The sequence below is a fragment of the Microtus oregoni genome, unplaced genomic scaffold (genome assembly GCF_018167655.1).
Source record: "Microtus oregoni isolate MIOR12 unplaced genomic scaffold, Mior012 000015F_ref0000493, whole genome shotgun sequence".
Classification (NCBI taxonomy): domain Eukaryota; kingdom Metazoa; phylum Chordata; class Mammalia; order Rodentia; family Cricetidae; genus Microtus; species Microtus oregoni.
The window spans coordinates 20,443,288-20,459,850 of NW_024543074.1; positions in this window are offsets into that span (position 1 = coordinate 20,443,288).

Sequence of the window (16,563 nt, forward strand, 5' to 3'; positions counted from 1 at the left end):
GAGTCTTAAATGAGCCTGAGGTTTAGACATGATGTCCCATGCAGGAGCAGAAGGGGGCATCTAAGTGGGACCAAGAAGGGATGAGTATAAAGATTTTTTTTTGTCAACTATACAGGTTAAAAGGTATGTAAAGCAGGTTGATTGGGTTTGCTATCAATACCAGTGAGCGGGCTCCAGGAGAGACATTAATAAGGTTCACCCATAGAGATGGGGATATGAGACCAGTCTTTGGCAGAGAACCTCTGTACCAGGTTTTTTCCTTTAGGCCACCAATCAGCTCCCAGATCATGACACAGAGATTTAATGTTAGTTAGGATTGCTCAGTCCAGCTTGGGCTCATTTCCAGCCAGGTCTTTTAACTTACATTAACCTGTTTCTCTTTGTCTACCTTTTGCCTCAGGACGTTTTACTTTTCTTTCACTGCTTCTTTATGTCTGGCTGCCTGGTGTCTGCCTGGCTTCTTGCCCCGGGCATCTCTCTTGTTCTCTTCCTGCTCTTTCTCTCATTCTTCCCTTCTTCCTGTCCTTCCTTTTGAGCCTAGATTTCTCCTCCTATTTATTCTCTGCCTGCTAGCCCTGCTTATCCTTTCTCTTCCTAGCTACTGGCCATTCAGCTTTTTATTAGACCAAGCAGGCACCTTAGGCAGCCAAGGTGAAGCACATGTAAATATCTCTACACAATTAAACACACGTCCTTACATTATTAAACAAATGTTGCATGTGTTTAATTGTCTGATTTAAGGGATTGCAGAGGTTCCCCCCCCCCCAAGTTATAGCAAAAGAGATGCTTGTAGGATGCAGCTAAAGCTTAGTGTGCCCTGAGGTGACCAGATTTCCTGCTCTAGAAGTGGGTAGGAGGGCCAAATTTTGTTACGATGAAACATTAAGCTTTCTTTTTTCTTTTTAAGGGTGTGAGGACCAGATTTAGAGAATACATCCAGGATGTCTTGGAGGTGATAGAGGGTATAAGACCCACTGAAGGCCCAATTGGAGGTCCAACATCCACCCAGAGGGCGTCTCTTGAGGGCAGTGCATCTTCTCTATTGTCAGGGCAGGGCTGGTGTCATTGCTTTGACTTGACTGGGGTGGGGTGTGCTCTCAGCTGAGAACGAGACCCTCATGACTCATGGGAGTAAATCCCAGTTTCACTCTGCAGCCAAACGTGGCTGGCTGGTTAGGCTGGATTGACTTTAAGGGGCAAACATTACACGCTGCACCAGTCCAGGAGTCAGCAGTGAGGGAAAGAAGACTCAGGACCCTAAAGGAAGTGCGTACCTGGTTATCTGTGGGTCTTGGATCAGGAGGTCATCCTGGGAGGGGAAACATCAGGTACAAACACTGTGAGCCATCAGCCCTGCTCCCTTCCTCACCAAACAGCAGAGGGAAATGCAGAAAAAATATGGGAAAGGGAGTGAGAGGAGAGATGATGGGAAGGGGTGGGGGGAGAGATGATGGGGAAGGGGTGGGGGAGAGATGATGGGGAAGGGGTTGGGGGAAAGATGATGGGGAAGGGGTATGGGGAGAGATGATGGGGAAGGGGTGGGGGGAGAGATGATGGGGAAGGGGTGGGGGGAGAGATGATGGGGAAGGGGTGGGGAGAGATGATGGGGAAGGGGTGGGGGTTAGAGATGATTGGGAAGGGGTAGGGGAGAGATGGAAAAGGGGAGTCTTTACACCCTGGACCAGATGCTGCCTGCTGCCACATGCTGAGCGTGGGCACACAGGAGGAGAATAGCCTCTTACAGCCATTTTTCCCAGTTGCCTTCAGGGCTCGTTAAACTGTAGCCAAGACCAGAGTCCTTCAGTTACATATACAAGGAGTAAGGCACTTTGCAAGGGGCTGGAAGGAACTTTTTAGCTTGTAACTTCATAGTTCTGGATTTTAGGAGCACTGGAGAGCTACTCCAAGCAGGGACCTCCAGTTTCCCACAGACCTCTCAGATAGCTACCACAAGCACCAAATGTAAGGACCCTGAGAGACAAGGAAATAGTGCCCTATGTGACCACCGAGGCTCGGGACAAATGTATTTAGCAGACCTTGAAAGGTTATTAAAGACAAGATACCGCAGGGATTGAAGAGTTGCACTGTGGCCAAGAGCACTGGCTGCTCTTTCAGAAGACCAGGGTTCAATTCCCAGCATCCACATGACAGCTCACAACCATCTGTAACTCTAGGCTCAAGGAATCCAAAGTCCTCTTCTGGCCACTGCAGGCATGTGGTACACAGACGTAAATGCCAGTACAACACCCACACATAAAATAAAAATAAAATAGTCAACAAGACAGACACAAAGGACAGACTAATGGAAACTATTTTTATCACAGTTAATGAAAGTTCCTTGGTCTTATCTGTGGGATTGTATTTAGGTAGATAAGTGAGCATCTTACTACCTTATTAAGTAGTAAAATTTACAGCATGAGCTGTCTTTCTTGAGGCTGTTCTTCCGGGATAAGTGGCACATGGGTCACCAGGATGTAGGCTCTAGAGATTTTATAAGATATCACAGTCGTTAGGGGTGGAGAAGTAGCTGAGGGTCTGATTGTCAGAATCTGGAAATTTGTTTTATTTTTGTCCTATTAATCTTGTGGGGTCCAATAAACTGCAGAGCACCTTGGTGAGATCCAGTTAAGACAGAGTCATTTCAGGGCATGGGACTGTGCTGGGTGACTTCAATGAGTGTTCCTGGAATCAAGTTTTTTCCGAGTTGAGCATCATAAATGGCAAGAACAATCTGATGACTGATTGCCTTAATTATTCTTATCTGGGAAGCAGGAGGATCAAAGCTGGCTTGGAGTGGTCTTTGGTCCTCGTGCCTTAGTCATTTCTGTTGGCTAAGAGGGAGGCTGCTCGGTGAGTTCTGCTTGCATGGTGTCCTTGACATGTGGTCACAGTTAATAAGATAACATAACAATATAGATACTGGTAGCTAGGACAGTACAATGACCAGCCATCCAGGTTTGCCTGGGACTGAGGACGAGCCCAGCATGCACGACCTTCAATGCTAAAACTAGGGAAACTGGGGTGACTGGCAACCCTATCAGCCACTGGCAAACTGTCAGAATCTTTCTCTCTCTCTGTGCCTTTCTCCCTTGGTACAATGATTCTCCACAGAGGACTGGTCAAGCCCTTCCTAGCCACTAGAATACATACGAGAAAAAGCACAAGTGTCTACCCAGTATAAACACCGGTGTTCATAAATGAATTCACTACACAGTGAGGTCAAGGTCATCCTGAGGTACATGAGATCCTATGTTTAAAAAACGGTTCTCATATGCATACATATTAAAAACGTGTAATAAGTCACCCTTCCTATTACACAGAGAGAAAGAGAGAGCGAGCAAGTATCATTCACCCATTCCCTGTATATGCATAGTGATGTTTTGGTCAATGATGTATGCATGGCAGTTCTGTAAGGCTTGCTTTGTTTGAGATTTCTCACTGTGTAGCTCAGACTGAGTTTGAACTCCTCATCTACCTGCCTTAGCCTCCTGAGCACTGGGATTACAAACAGGCACCATTATCTATAGCTAGTAGTCCTATAAAATTATATCACCTGGTGACATTGTAGCCGTCCCAGTTTGCACAAGCACACTCTATGTTTGCACAATGGTGGCAGATTGCCCAACAAGGCATCTCTCAGAACATACCTCTGTTGTGAAGTGATACATGACTCTGTACCATAACTCCCACATACGTGTGGATACATCTAAACCTAGAGACAGCCGGGCGGTGGTGGCGCACGCCTTTAATCCCAGCACTGGGGAGGCAGAGGCAGGCGGATCTCTGTGAGTTCAAGGCCAGCCTGGTCTACAAGAGTTAGTTCCAGGACAGGAACCAAAAAAGTTACGGAGAAACCCTGTCTCGAAAATTAAAAAAAAAAAAAAACATACAGACAGACACGCCAAATGTAAGCATATAATTAAGGCTATCAAAGAGACGGCAGTGTGTTCCAGCTAGTCAACACTGAGAGGACCACAGCACGGGCCTATGTGAGTGGCACTGGCACCAAGTGCGAGGGTTTGAATCTTTTCTCTCTTCTAGGAATGCAGGGGTAGTTCAATAGTAGAGTACTTGCCTAATACACGTGAGGCAAGCAAATTCAATGCCTAGCATTTCACAAGAAAAGAAAGGAAATGGGAAAGATAAGAGGAAAGAAAAGGAAAAATAAGGAAAGGAATAAGTAAAAAGAAATCTTAGCCAGGCAGGGTGGTACAACTTTTAATCCCAGCACTAGGGAGGCAGAGATAGGCGGTTCTCCTGAGTTTGATGCCAGCCTGGTCCCAGGCAGCCAGGGCGAGCCAGCCAGAGTGAGCCTTTGTTTTAAAAACAAAAAAAAAATGGCAATAATTGTTCTTATGAAGGATTATGTGGATTATTTTTGTTATTTAAATTATCTGCACGCATGTGTGTCCTTGGAGGTTAGGGTGGATGTGTATACGTGTGCAAGTGCCGTGGAGGTCAGAGGCAATTGATTCCCTAGTGCTAGAGTTACAGGCAGGGGTGAGTCATCAGATGTGGGTGCTGGCAACCAAACTTGGGACCTCTGGCAGAGCAAAAGTGTTGTTAATCACTGAGCCATCTCTCCACCCCCCTTAAAGGCATTTCAATAGCGCCTTGGTGTTTATAAAATGGTGTTTCGGGAGAAAAAAAACCTTTATATACGTCATTATCATATCCCATCTGAATCTGGAAGCGAAGGGTGCTGAGACACCCTCTTGAAGCATGTAGTTGGCTTGCATTGCCTGAGATGTCCAGCAGGAGGCGTGATCCAGTGCCTGGCTGGGGTGCGGAACCCGCTGGGCACTCAAGTCTCCCTGGTGCTTCAGGGCTGGGTCCAATTTAGCTGAGCAGAGAGCTGTCCTACCGCATTCCTAGGAGATTTAGGTCTTATTTACGTGCTGTGTAAAGCAAGGCCATATTCTGCCAGAAGGCCACTGTTCCGACCTTTTGCCATCATTAGTACCACGTATTATCTCCAATGGGCCTTGGTCTTTTCCCTTTTCCACTCCCAGCCAGGAGTGGGAACTGGGTCTCCCGGTTACCTTCTGGCTTTGGAGGCCCGGGACCACTCACGTTTGCCTCTCTGTTCTGTGGCAACAGTGAAATTGTGGTGTGGAGAGGGGTCCGTGTAGGAAGGGGCGGTGGCACTGGGGAAGCCGGGAGAAGGAAGATCGGCAGGAATCTACGTGAGTCGTGAAATAGAGAAAAGAGAGAGCCAGAATGTGCAGATTTGAGACTTCATTCTCTGAGCCCTGGCAGACAATGCTCTCTAGCGCCGTCCAGCGGCAGGATTCTAGAATTCTCAGAACATGTCCTTTAAGGGCAGAGCGTGGCGTGTTAAGGGTGTCAAGACTAGAGAGGGACCCAAGATGAAAGACGGCCCCCATCCTAGGCACCTATATACTCTGCAAACTAAATAGGATAATACACTTCGATCTTCATTCATTCATTCTTTTCTTTTTTATTTTTTATTTTTGTATTTTTATGTAGACCAGGCTGTCCCTTGAACTCACAACGATCTCCTTGCCTCATTCTCTCAAGTACTAGAACTACCAGCAGCGAGCCACCACACCCAGTTCTGGTACCCTTTTCCTTTAACCATACTATTGTAGTTTCTTAGGATTGAACCCAGTGCTCCACGCATCGTAGGTAGGCACTCTACCACCGGCTTGCATCTCTTGCCCGATTTTGACTAATTATTGAAGGAAGTAGATCACTATGTGTGTGGGGGAGGGGTGGCTTATAGGACAGTGGATGAGGAGGAGGTCCAGCATGTTTGTCTGCCAGTCATGCAGTGTCTGTCGCTGGGCACCCACATTCTTCAGACTCTGCTTTCAAGAGCCCCGAGCTACAGCACACGCTGAACCTCTAGCAGGGAGGTGAGTCTGAGCTCCGCTTTCTTCCCCAGGCTCTCACAGTCCCATTGGGGACATGCCAGGGACAGATAAACCACCAAAAGGACAGATTGTGCCAGAGACCAGAGCAGCCTGTATGTCCTAAACACTTGGGTCAAGATGAGCCAGAGCATCAGACAAGGCTGGCAGCCAAGGGTGCACTTTTGGGGGAAGGGAGAGATTTCGTGGTAGAAAGCAGGTGGGTGGAACCCTCTAGAAGCCCAGGCCTTTTCAAGGCAGTGGTAAAGAGCATGGGAGCCTGAGGGAGGCTGGGTATGGAGGGGGCACACCTGTCACACCTGTGTAAATGGAGGCTTGAGAATAGAGGGAGCTGGAGGGAGGAAGACGGGGCCTTTGCTGCCTCGGAAGCTCCTGTGTGCGGGATGCTCTTGCATCTTCTCACCCCGGCAGCACACCTTCCTTAGTATTTTTCTCATGTTCGTATTACAAACGAGGCTTCTGAGACGCCAAGAGCCAGGGTCAGAAGTGACGGGTCAGCCCCGGGCTCCCCATCCCAGCTTAAGTGCTTGGAATCTTCTCCTGGCCTGCAAAGACAAGACCAGCGGCTCCTCACAGGACTTGGGGTCTGGGGAAGGCCACTCCCCGTCTTGGCAGCTTTCCAGGCCCTGTCCTTACAGAGTGCAGCGCTTACCTTATCTTCTCCTCCACCCAGGGCAATCAAATCCCTCTGCTCTTCGTAAAACTTAAAGGTCAGAACTTATAAATTAAAAGCTTCCTCGCCGTTGCCACCAGGGAAAAGCAGACAGGATTCTGCTTACCTTACCGTTGACCTCATAGGGAAATAATTGAATTCCCAGGAAACATCAAGACTTTTTGTTTTGTTTTCTTTATTTCCCTTCAAGGTGGGGGGAGGTCTCAGTGTATAGCTCAAGCTGCCTGCAAACCCAGAATCCTCCTGCCTCAGCTTTCTGAGCCCTGGGATCATAGACATGCACCAACTTGCCAGCTTAGCATGTGCTTGTGTCCCTGGAGAAGCCTGAATCCACCCTGAGCTGGCCTGGGAAGCAAACAGCCTGGCAGACCCTCTCCATTGCATGGCTAGTCCCTCTGGCAGCATATCTTGGGTGTGGTAGGTGAGCGCTCTTCTTTGAGTGGCATCCCCAGTCCTCCAACCTTGCCTCTGACACTGTCAACTTCCTCCCTGCTTTTCAGAGACAGAGTGGAAACGCAGAAGGCTGACTTGACCCAGAGTCACGCTAGGCTTACTCGGAAAAGCCTGCTCGATTCTGAAGCTCTGCTATTCCCTCGGCCATGAGTGCTGGAAGAATGAGTAACAAAGTGAGGGACGGTGTGGAAGCATAGAACGCAGGGATGGAGTCAGGCTCAGACCCAGAGACGGAAAGGCGGCATTGGTCGTGTAAGTCCGTCTGGCTCCATGGCCTTTTCATTGTAGTAAGCTGGGTGAAATTAGGTAAAGATTAGCCTCAAATGCAAGTTGAAATGCTAAAACAGGTCTCGAAAGAGCAGGGCAGGTGCACCCAAGGAAACAATGAGCAGAGGGAGAAGCCCCCTGCAGAAGTGAAGGAAACACGAGATGTGCCCATGCACACCTGTAATCCCGACACTCAGAAGGGGAGGACACACGGGATGTGCCCACGCACACCTGTGATCCTGACACTCAGAAGGGGAGGACACACGGGATGTGCCCACGCACACCTGTGATCCCGACACTCAGAAGGGGAGGACACACGGGATGTGCCCACGCACACCTGTGATCCTGACACTCAGAAGGGGAGGACACACGGGATGTGCCCACGCACACCTGTGATCCCGACACTCAGAAGGGGAGGACACATGGGATGTGCCCACGCACACCTGTGATCCCAAGACTCAGAAGGGGAGGACACACGGGATGTGCCCACGCACACCTGTAATCCTGACACTCAGAAGGGGAGGACACACGGGATGTGCCCACGCACACCTGTGATCCCGACACTCAGAAGGGGAGGACACACGGGATGTGCCCACCTGACACTCAGAAGGCCAAGGCAGGAGGACTGAGAGTTGGGACTAGCCTGGCCTCTACAGTAAGAACCTGTTAAAGGAAGGAAAAGAGAGGGGAAAATCTAAGTCTTTATCTGAGAAGAGGTCAATACCTAAACTATGTGAAGAAATACAGTTCAACACTAACAACAGAAATCTCTATGGACTTCAGCAACATTTCTTCAAGGAAGATATGCAAAATGTCTGCACGGATTTATGGAAGATTGCCCAACATTGCTACTAATTAGAGAAATCCAAAGAATCACAATGAAATATTTCTCCATACAGATTAAGATGGAGTCTTTAAAAAAAAAAAGTCAAATGGCGGACTAGACAGGTTAAGAGGACTTGCTGCTTTTCCAGAAGACCCAAGTCAAGTCGTTCAGAACTGCCTGTAACTAGCTCCAGGGGATCCGAAACCCTCTTCTGACCCCAGGGGCACCTAACACACAAGTGACACACACTCACATACACACAAATAAAACTGTTTAAATCTAAATCTAACAAAAATGTTTTAAAATCAAATAATAAGGAGGCTGTGTTGGTGAGAACGTGGAGGTTTGGAACCCCTCTGTGCTGCTAAAGGGAGCATAAAGGGTCACAACCACCATGAAAAACAGCACTGTACATCCACTAAAAGTAAACAAACAGCCGGGTGTGCTGGGGACACCTTTAATCCCAGCAATAGGGAGGCAGAGGCAGGAGGATCTCTGCAAGTTTGAGGCCAGCCTGGTCTGCAGAGTGAACTCTAGGCCAGTCATGGATACAGTGAGATCCTGTGTCAGGTAAATAAATATCTGGGATGCTGGCACCTGCCTTTATTCATAGAACACAGTGGACAGAGGCAAGCAGATCTCTGTGAGTTCAAAGCCAGCCTGAACTACATAGTGACTTCTAGGACAGCCAGAGCTACATAGGAAGACTCTCAACAACAAAACAAAACATAGAAATAAAATCCCTGTGATATCCAGCCGTAATACTGTGTGTATGTATTAGTTATTTTCTCATTGCTGTGGCCAAATATTTGATAAGAAGTTACTTAAGGGAAGACGGCTCGGTCCGTTATGATGAGAAAGACATGGAGCTCGTAGTGGCTGAAGCAGCCTGCTCACACTCAGGGGAACAGAAACCCAGCACTCAGACTGTTCTAACCCTCCAGTCACACATAGATAGTTCTATGTCTAGCAGCTAGACATATCCAAAAGGCCACCCAATCATCCCAAACAGTCCTCTGGTCTAAGGATGGAACATTCTAGTGCACGAGCCTGTAGAGGCGTCTCACATTCAAATGACAGTCTTCTGCTGCTGGCCCCCACAGGCTCGTGGCCATCCCATTATGCAAAATGCATCCAGTCCCATTTCAAAAGTCCCCATAATCTCACGGTCCCAACACTGTTCCACAGTCTAAAGTTGAAAGTCTCCTCTAAGACTCCAGACAGTCTCTTAACTGTGAGCCCCTGCAAAATCAAAAGACAAATGACCTGCTTTTAAATGGAAGATTTTCAGATGAGATACACCCAGGAGCTTTCAGTTTCTGTTACCCCAGGATCAACTACAAGGTTTCTCTTTAAGGGCACTAATCTTTTTAACATGTTAACCCCTGTTCATATTCCCTGTCTGTAGGAGGAACAGCTTAAAGAAAACACTGGAGGAATCAGGCTTGTTAAATAGTTGGGCCCATTTTCTTCAAAAAAAAAAAAAGGGGGGGGGATGACTGGTGCCTGCCCCCCTGGAAGGCTGGAGTGGATGTTGTCTGATAACTGGTGATCTTTTTGCTCTTCTCTGGAGCCAGCCTTCCTGAATCCCCAATATCCTGAGCTTAGTCTCTCGGTGAACAGAAACTCATCTTATGAAAGTGGTCCCATGCACTTTGTATCCTCCATCAGTAGAATCTTACCACAAACCTTCCTCCACAGGCCCTTATCCTCAGCCAATAGAACTCACTCTTTCTGTGAAGGAGCTCTGCCACTTTGCTAGAGAGTTTCTAGGTAGCGATGCCTACAGCTTTGCCGTGATAACTGTCACATGAAATCCCTTTCCCAAAGTTCTACGCGATCTAAATGTGTAAGAGAAACAAGCCCTGAGGTCAAATTCTGGAAGTCTTTGTGAGCAGACTCAAGTCCCGTCTCTCACCTTGTGCATTTGGGGTCATTTTTCCTGTAAGGTTGCGGAGTCCATCACCTGTCTACAGCAGTAGGCAGGTTAACCAGGTTCCGGCTCCTTTCCTTACCAAACTGCACCCTTTTCACACCTTTCTGTTTCTTTTTGTTTTGTTTTGTTTTTTTTCTTTTTGAAGACAGGGTCTTACTATGTAGCCCTTTACCGTCCTGGAACTCACTTTGTAGACCAGGCTGGCCTCGAACTCACAGAGATCCACCTGCCTCTGCCTCCTGAGTGCTGGGATTAAAGGCTTGCTTTACTATATTTGGCCTCTTTCTGTTTCATTTCTCTCTCTGTGTGTAAATCTGGCTAAACACAATGAGTAATAACTATCCCACAGTCTGAATGCTATATCATCTTGAAATTTCTTCTGCTAGACAATTGAGTCTGGTACTTTTGGATTTAGCCTCACTCAGATTTTTAGGTTATGAGCAGAATGTAGACAGATTCTTTGCTGGTCTGGGTCCTTGTCAGGACCTAGCTAGAGTTCTCGTTACCCTTCTAAAACCCTGTGAACTGACTCTTCACTGTCTATGCGCTGTTGGTATTCTGGCCCTCTAAACTCCTACCAGAACCGCCCACTAGGGGCTGGAGAGATGGCTCAGAGGTTAAGAGCACTGCCTGCTCTTCCAAAGGTCCTGAGTTCAATTCCCAGCAACCACACGGTGGCTCAGAACCGCCCACTTACACCCTCCCTAGTAGAATCCCAGACTTCTCCAGACTCTTCCTCATTCCTCCCAAGGCTGAGAATCCACCAAGCAGGGTTTCTCACATCAACAACCCCACTTCTCGGCACCGATTTTCTCTGTCAGTTTTCTTTCTTGGGATTGTTACTAATCACCCAGCAAGGGACAGATAGAGATAAAGGATTTATTTTGGCTCATGGATTGAGGGGATACAGTTCACCGTGATGGTGAAGGCATGGCGGCAGGTGATTCTATGGTGACAGGAGCACAAGACACCTTAGTCTTATCTTGGTGACCGATCAGGAACAGACAGTACATACAGAAGGTGACCTGCCTGAGGTCCAGAGTAAATTCAAATCTAGTCTGGGCAACTTACTGAGACTCTGTCTCAAAAAATAAAAATAAAAAGGCTGGGGTGAGGCGGGCGTTGGTGGCGCTCGCCTTTAATCCCAGCACTCGGCAGATCAGGCAGATCTCTGTGAGTTCAAGGCCAGCCTCGTCTACAAAGGGAGTTCCAGGACAGGCTCCAAAGCTACAGAGAAACCCTGTCTCGAAAAACCAAAAAAAAAAAAAAAAAAGTTGGGGTGTCGCTGTTTTTCAGTGTGTGGCAGCATGTACAAGGCCTAGGGATCAATCTCTAGCATGATAAACCCTCTGGCCTCACCCCTACACCCTTACATCTGCCAGCTGGATCCCATGTCTAAAAGATCCTACAACCTCTCAAAACAGTGCCACCCGCAGGAGACCAAGTGTTCAAACACCCGAGAGTCTGCAGAGGACACTTTGCATTTAAATCCTGTCAGCACATAGCCTGACATGTTGAAAACAAACTCTTAGAGACGTCTGCACACTCACTGGGGCCGTCACACTGCTCACAATAGCCCGGAGGTGAAAACAGCTGAAGACTCATTGGCAGACAGACGGATTTGTAGACATGGTGCGGATCTACAACGGGGCATCATTTGACCTTCTGAGGGAAGGCATTCTGAGACCTAACGCATTATAGATGGACCTGAGACGTCAGGCTGAGGGCAATAAGCTGCTCAGCTAAAGACAGCCCCTGTACGATGGCCTTTCTAGGAAGTGTCCAGAGCCGTCAAACTCACAGAAACCAAAAGCAGAATGGCAGTTGCCCGGAAGTGGGGGAAGAAGGGGTGGGAATTGGTTAATAAGTATAGAGTGTTGTGTTTGCAAAATGAAAGGTTCTCAAGTCAGTTGTGCAACTGTGAGTGTACTGAGCACATCTGACCTGTTGGCAGAAAAAGGTGCCTAAGATAATAGCTTATATCATGTTTATTTTACCAGTGTCAAGAACAGCCTGGCATGGCAGACCTGGTAGTACAGGACTCCCAGATCTTCAGGAGGCAGAGTCAGGAGGATCAGAAGTTCAGCCCTACCTAGGCTACAGAGTGAGCCCAGACAAGCCTGAGCAACCGACAAGACCAGATCTCAAACTAAAACAAAACAAAGAAGTGAAGACAGGAGAGGATGTAGGCGAGAGGCGGAGTGTTGCCTAGAGTGGAAGGTCCTGAGCTGGATCCCCAAAACTCCGCCCCCAAAAGAAAAAAGAGCTGGGCATTGAGGCTTAAATGAGAAGCAGCAGCTGAGGAGACGGCTCAGACAGTGAAATGCTTACTGTCCAAACATGAGGACTGGGTTCAGGGTCCCAGGACCCACACGAAAAGCTAAATGTGGAGACACGCATTGTTCTCCAAGCGCTGGGGAGACAGAGACAGGAGGATCCCTAGGGTTTGCTGACCACCTAGTTTAACCAAATCAGAATTCCAGGTTCAGTGAGAGACCCTGTCTCAAAAAAATACTGAGGAGAGTAACTGAGGACTAGAACTGGCCTCTACCTCTGGCCTCTACACTAGCATATGGAAAGATGATGACTTGAGGCTGGCTTCCTCGTGATGCGGGGAGGTGGTTCTCGGGATGGTTGTAGGTAGATGAGCCTCAGGTCTCTGAGGAATGAACCCAGGATCACGGTCTTGCTTCCAGAAACTAATTCCTCACTCTCCATGGGGATCTTGACAGAGGCAAAAAAGCCATTCACTTCTTTTCTCTGTTGTGTGACCAATGATTCCCACATCCCCTACCCAAGCTCCAGTATGTGCCAGGAAGAGGGCTGAGTCCTCCAGCTCCAACCTTAGGGATTATCTCATGGGAATACTATTTTATCCAGCTACCATCTCCCCATGCGTTCAGTCAACACCCATCTGTTGGGAACCGACTTCTGATGAAGCCTGGCCTGGCAGAGGACCCTCACAGCACTCAAGAGAATGTGGGGTGCGCTGTGACACCTACCTTGAGAGAGCGATCTGGAGCACTGAGCAGGGGCCTCACCTACCTGGGCTGACAGTACACAAAGCAGGTTCAGTCTTTATCTGAGACTTGAAAGATCAACAAGACCGAGCCAGTAAAGTAGGGAGGAGGAGACAGGGACAAGGTACCTAAGCGACACAGAGCATGGGAACTTCCTGGAGACCTGAAAACACAGAGCCCAGCTAGGCTTCTGAAAACAGAATCTGGTTATGGAGGGAGAGGCAGGAATGAGGAGGACCAAGCCAAGGGGGAAAGCCAGCAATGGGTCCCATAGGGCTATTTAATCACCTTCTGAGCACTTTGTCAGGTGTGGGATAGGGGTGGGTATAAATATATGTATATATACACACACACACACACATATTTAAGTTGCGTGGACCCAGTGGGAGAGGCAGTAGAAGATGTGAAGATGGTCAAGGATTCTCAGAGCTATAAGCTAGACAACACCCACTCCTTTCCCCTCTCCCTACCATCTCAGCTGGTCTGTGGGAAGATGCTTCTTTTGGTGAGGAAGTGGTTTTCTTGACAACAGCCCCATGCACCTACCCAACCTCCCGGATCCATGGTCCATTCTTGGCCCTTGAGAACATCCTTGCCCTCTTCTTTCAAGATATGGCATCTTCATCTGGCCACCTCTGCTCTGGGCTGCACAGTTCCATGTCTGACAAATCATTCCAGATGCTGGCATATCTGCCTTCCCTGTCATTCTCGGGGTTGCACTGGGGCCTCTGAATGCCCTCCCTTCACCTGTCCAGGTATGAACTTGCCAAGAGTCACCTTTGCCCCCTTAGCCCAGATCTACCTCCAGCTTATCAGTCATTTGAGGGCAAGATGACTCTCTCAATCTGTGCACATGTCCCATCAGCTGAGACTTTCAGCTGTCTCTGAAGGCCCTCTCCAGGAAGGTCACTGGGCAAAGCACAAGGCAGGTGTCTTCTGATTCTGGTTTTCCCCTAAGATAGGACACAGGGCCCCCAGGAAAAGTCCCCAGCAGAGACTGAAGAGGGCTGGTCTCCTTGTATTGCCCATAGCCCATCAGGAGTCATACAGAGCATTAACTGAAGAAAGACATGGTGGCAGGCCTTGTAGAGTGGGGCCCAGGCTTAGTTACTAAGCAAGGAGCAAGTTCTTGTGTTGCGTGTAACAGCTGAAGACTTCCCAATACCCTCGGGCCACTGACTTTGAGACAAATTAATCACGGAGTTGAGGTGCCTGCATGCTTCTGATTCAATCATTTTCAGGACTGAGCCTCAAAAGAGCCTCGGAGGAGGGGGCTGGAGAGATGGCTCAGTAGGTAAGAGCACTGGCTGCTCTTGCAGAGTGCTAAGGTTCACAACCATCCATAACTCCAGTTCCAGGAAACCTGATAATTCCCTTCAGAAGACCAGGAATGAACATGGTGCGCAGACACACATGCAATAAAACACTCACATGCCTGAAATAAATAAATCTGTCTTTAAAAGAATAGCAACAGTAAGGCTGGGGAGATGGCTTGGTCACTAAAGTGCTTGCCACACAACTATGAGGACCTGAGTTCAACCCAGGCGCCCCTTTAAATAATAATAGCAACCCGGGTTACACACCTGTAACCCCAGTGCTGGAGTAGAGACAGAAGGACCTCGCGGACTTACTGGCCAGTCAGACTAGTCTAGTCATGAGCTCCAGACCAGCGAGAGAGCCTGTCTCTGAAATCAAGGTTGGGTGGCTGCTAAGGCATGACATCTTAGGTTGCTCTCGGGTCACACGTGTGTCTATACACACATTCACATGTCTATACACATATGCATGCATAACCTCCCTGCCCCCACATGCGTACACACACCAAAAGAAGAGGAGGAGGAATAGGAGGAGAAGGAAGTAGATAAGCCAAGGCCCCCAAAGTCCATGGCATGGAAGAGGGTTATTGGGAGAAACCGAAAGCAGTAGCTGACTAATTTGGAAATACTGAGTTCTGTCCCAGCCCCATCAAAGTAGTCCAGAGCAATCGAAACAACTGAACCAAGGACATGGGTGATATCGGAAAAATGAACCTGACTTCACTCATGCATGTGTTGTGTGACCCTAGACATTTGACCCCACTGCTCCGAGCCTACACTGGTATGAAGGAGAATTAGGATACAGATTTTACAAGTTGTAAATGTTGTTCTTGGGGGGGGGAAGAGAGCCCAGCCTGGCTGTTGTAGTGGCTCCTTCAGAGCCCAGGGCCATGGGAGAGGCTTCCTTTAGGGAACTAGAATTGGGGTATTGTCCTGTGAGGAACTAGAATTGGGGTATTGTCCTGCACATCTGAAAGTCTTTGTCTGCCGTCTTCCTGCCTCTTGCTCACCTGGTAGCTCTGCAGGGCTGGGAGTTGGCTGTTATTTGTGTTATTGTAACTTCCCATCCTGTCTGGCTCTGCAACCTGGGCCCGTTCGTACCTCTGCAATCATCCTGCAAGGCATTGGGGTGTCTCTTGCACAGACCCCCACTGGGTCCAGGGGTGCCTTGGTGGCCTAACAGCCTGGAAACATGAGTGACAGCTGACAATCCCACCCCCTGCGGTGCACCATGTGGTTTTTCTACGCCCCCACCTCAAGCAGTCTTTCTAGCATCCTACCTTTTTAACCTGGTCACCCACAGGTAGCCACACTGTGATATTATCAGAAACACCCATCAAACACCTACTGTGTGCAGTATGGGGCCAGGAGGGATAAGGGCACCTGAGAGACAGCGTTTCCAACTAGATTCCCGACACCACAGTAAGTACCCCACCCGACCCCCAGCACACCACATTATGTACCCCGCCTGGCCCCCAGCACACCACAGTATGTACCCCGCCTGACCCCCAGCACACCACAGTATGTACCCCACCCGACCCCCAGCACACCACATTATGTACCCCGCCTGGCCCCCAGCACACCACAGTATGTACCCCGCCTGACCCCCAGCACACCACAGTATGTACCCCACCCGACCCCCAGCACACCACAGTATGTACCCCACCCGACCCCCAGCACACCACAGTATATGTACCCCACCCGACCCCCAGCACACGACAGTATGTACCCCACCCGACCCCCAGCACACCACAGTATGTACCCCACCCGACCCCCAGCACACCACAGTATGTACCCCGCCTGGCCCCCAGCACACCACAGTATGTACCCCACCTGACCCCCAGCACACCACAGTATGTACCCTGCCCGACCCCCAGCACACCCACTGGCCTTCTCCCCACCCTCTAAGTCCCACTTTGCCCTTCCGTGCTGTGTGCTATGCCCCACCTCCTCCTGCCCTGTGACTCCACTCTAGAGCCTGGACCCACACAGTCCTCTTCCAGACATCCTTGTTGGGGTGTCTCCAGCGCTCACTCTTTCCCCAAGCACCCACGGTGGGTTGGCACCTCCCCTGGGGCACTCACTGAACACATTTGAAATCTGCCTGGCTCTGTGTCTTCAGGCCTAGTATCCCCACTTGTAAAACAGAACAGGAACACCCAGTGGTTTTGAAGCTGC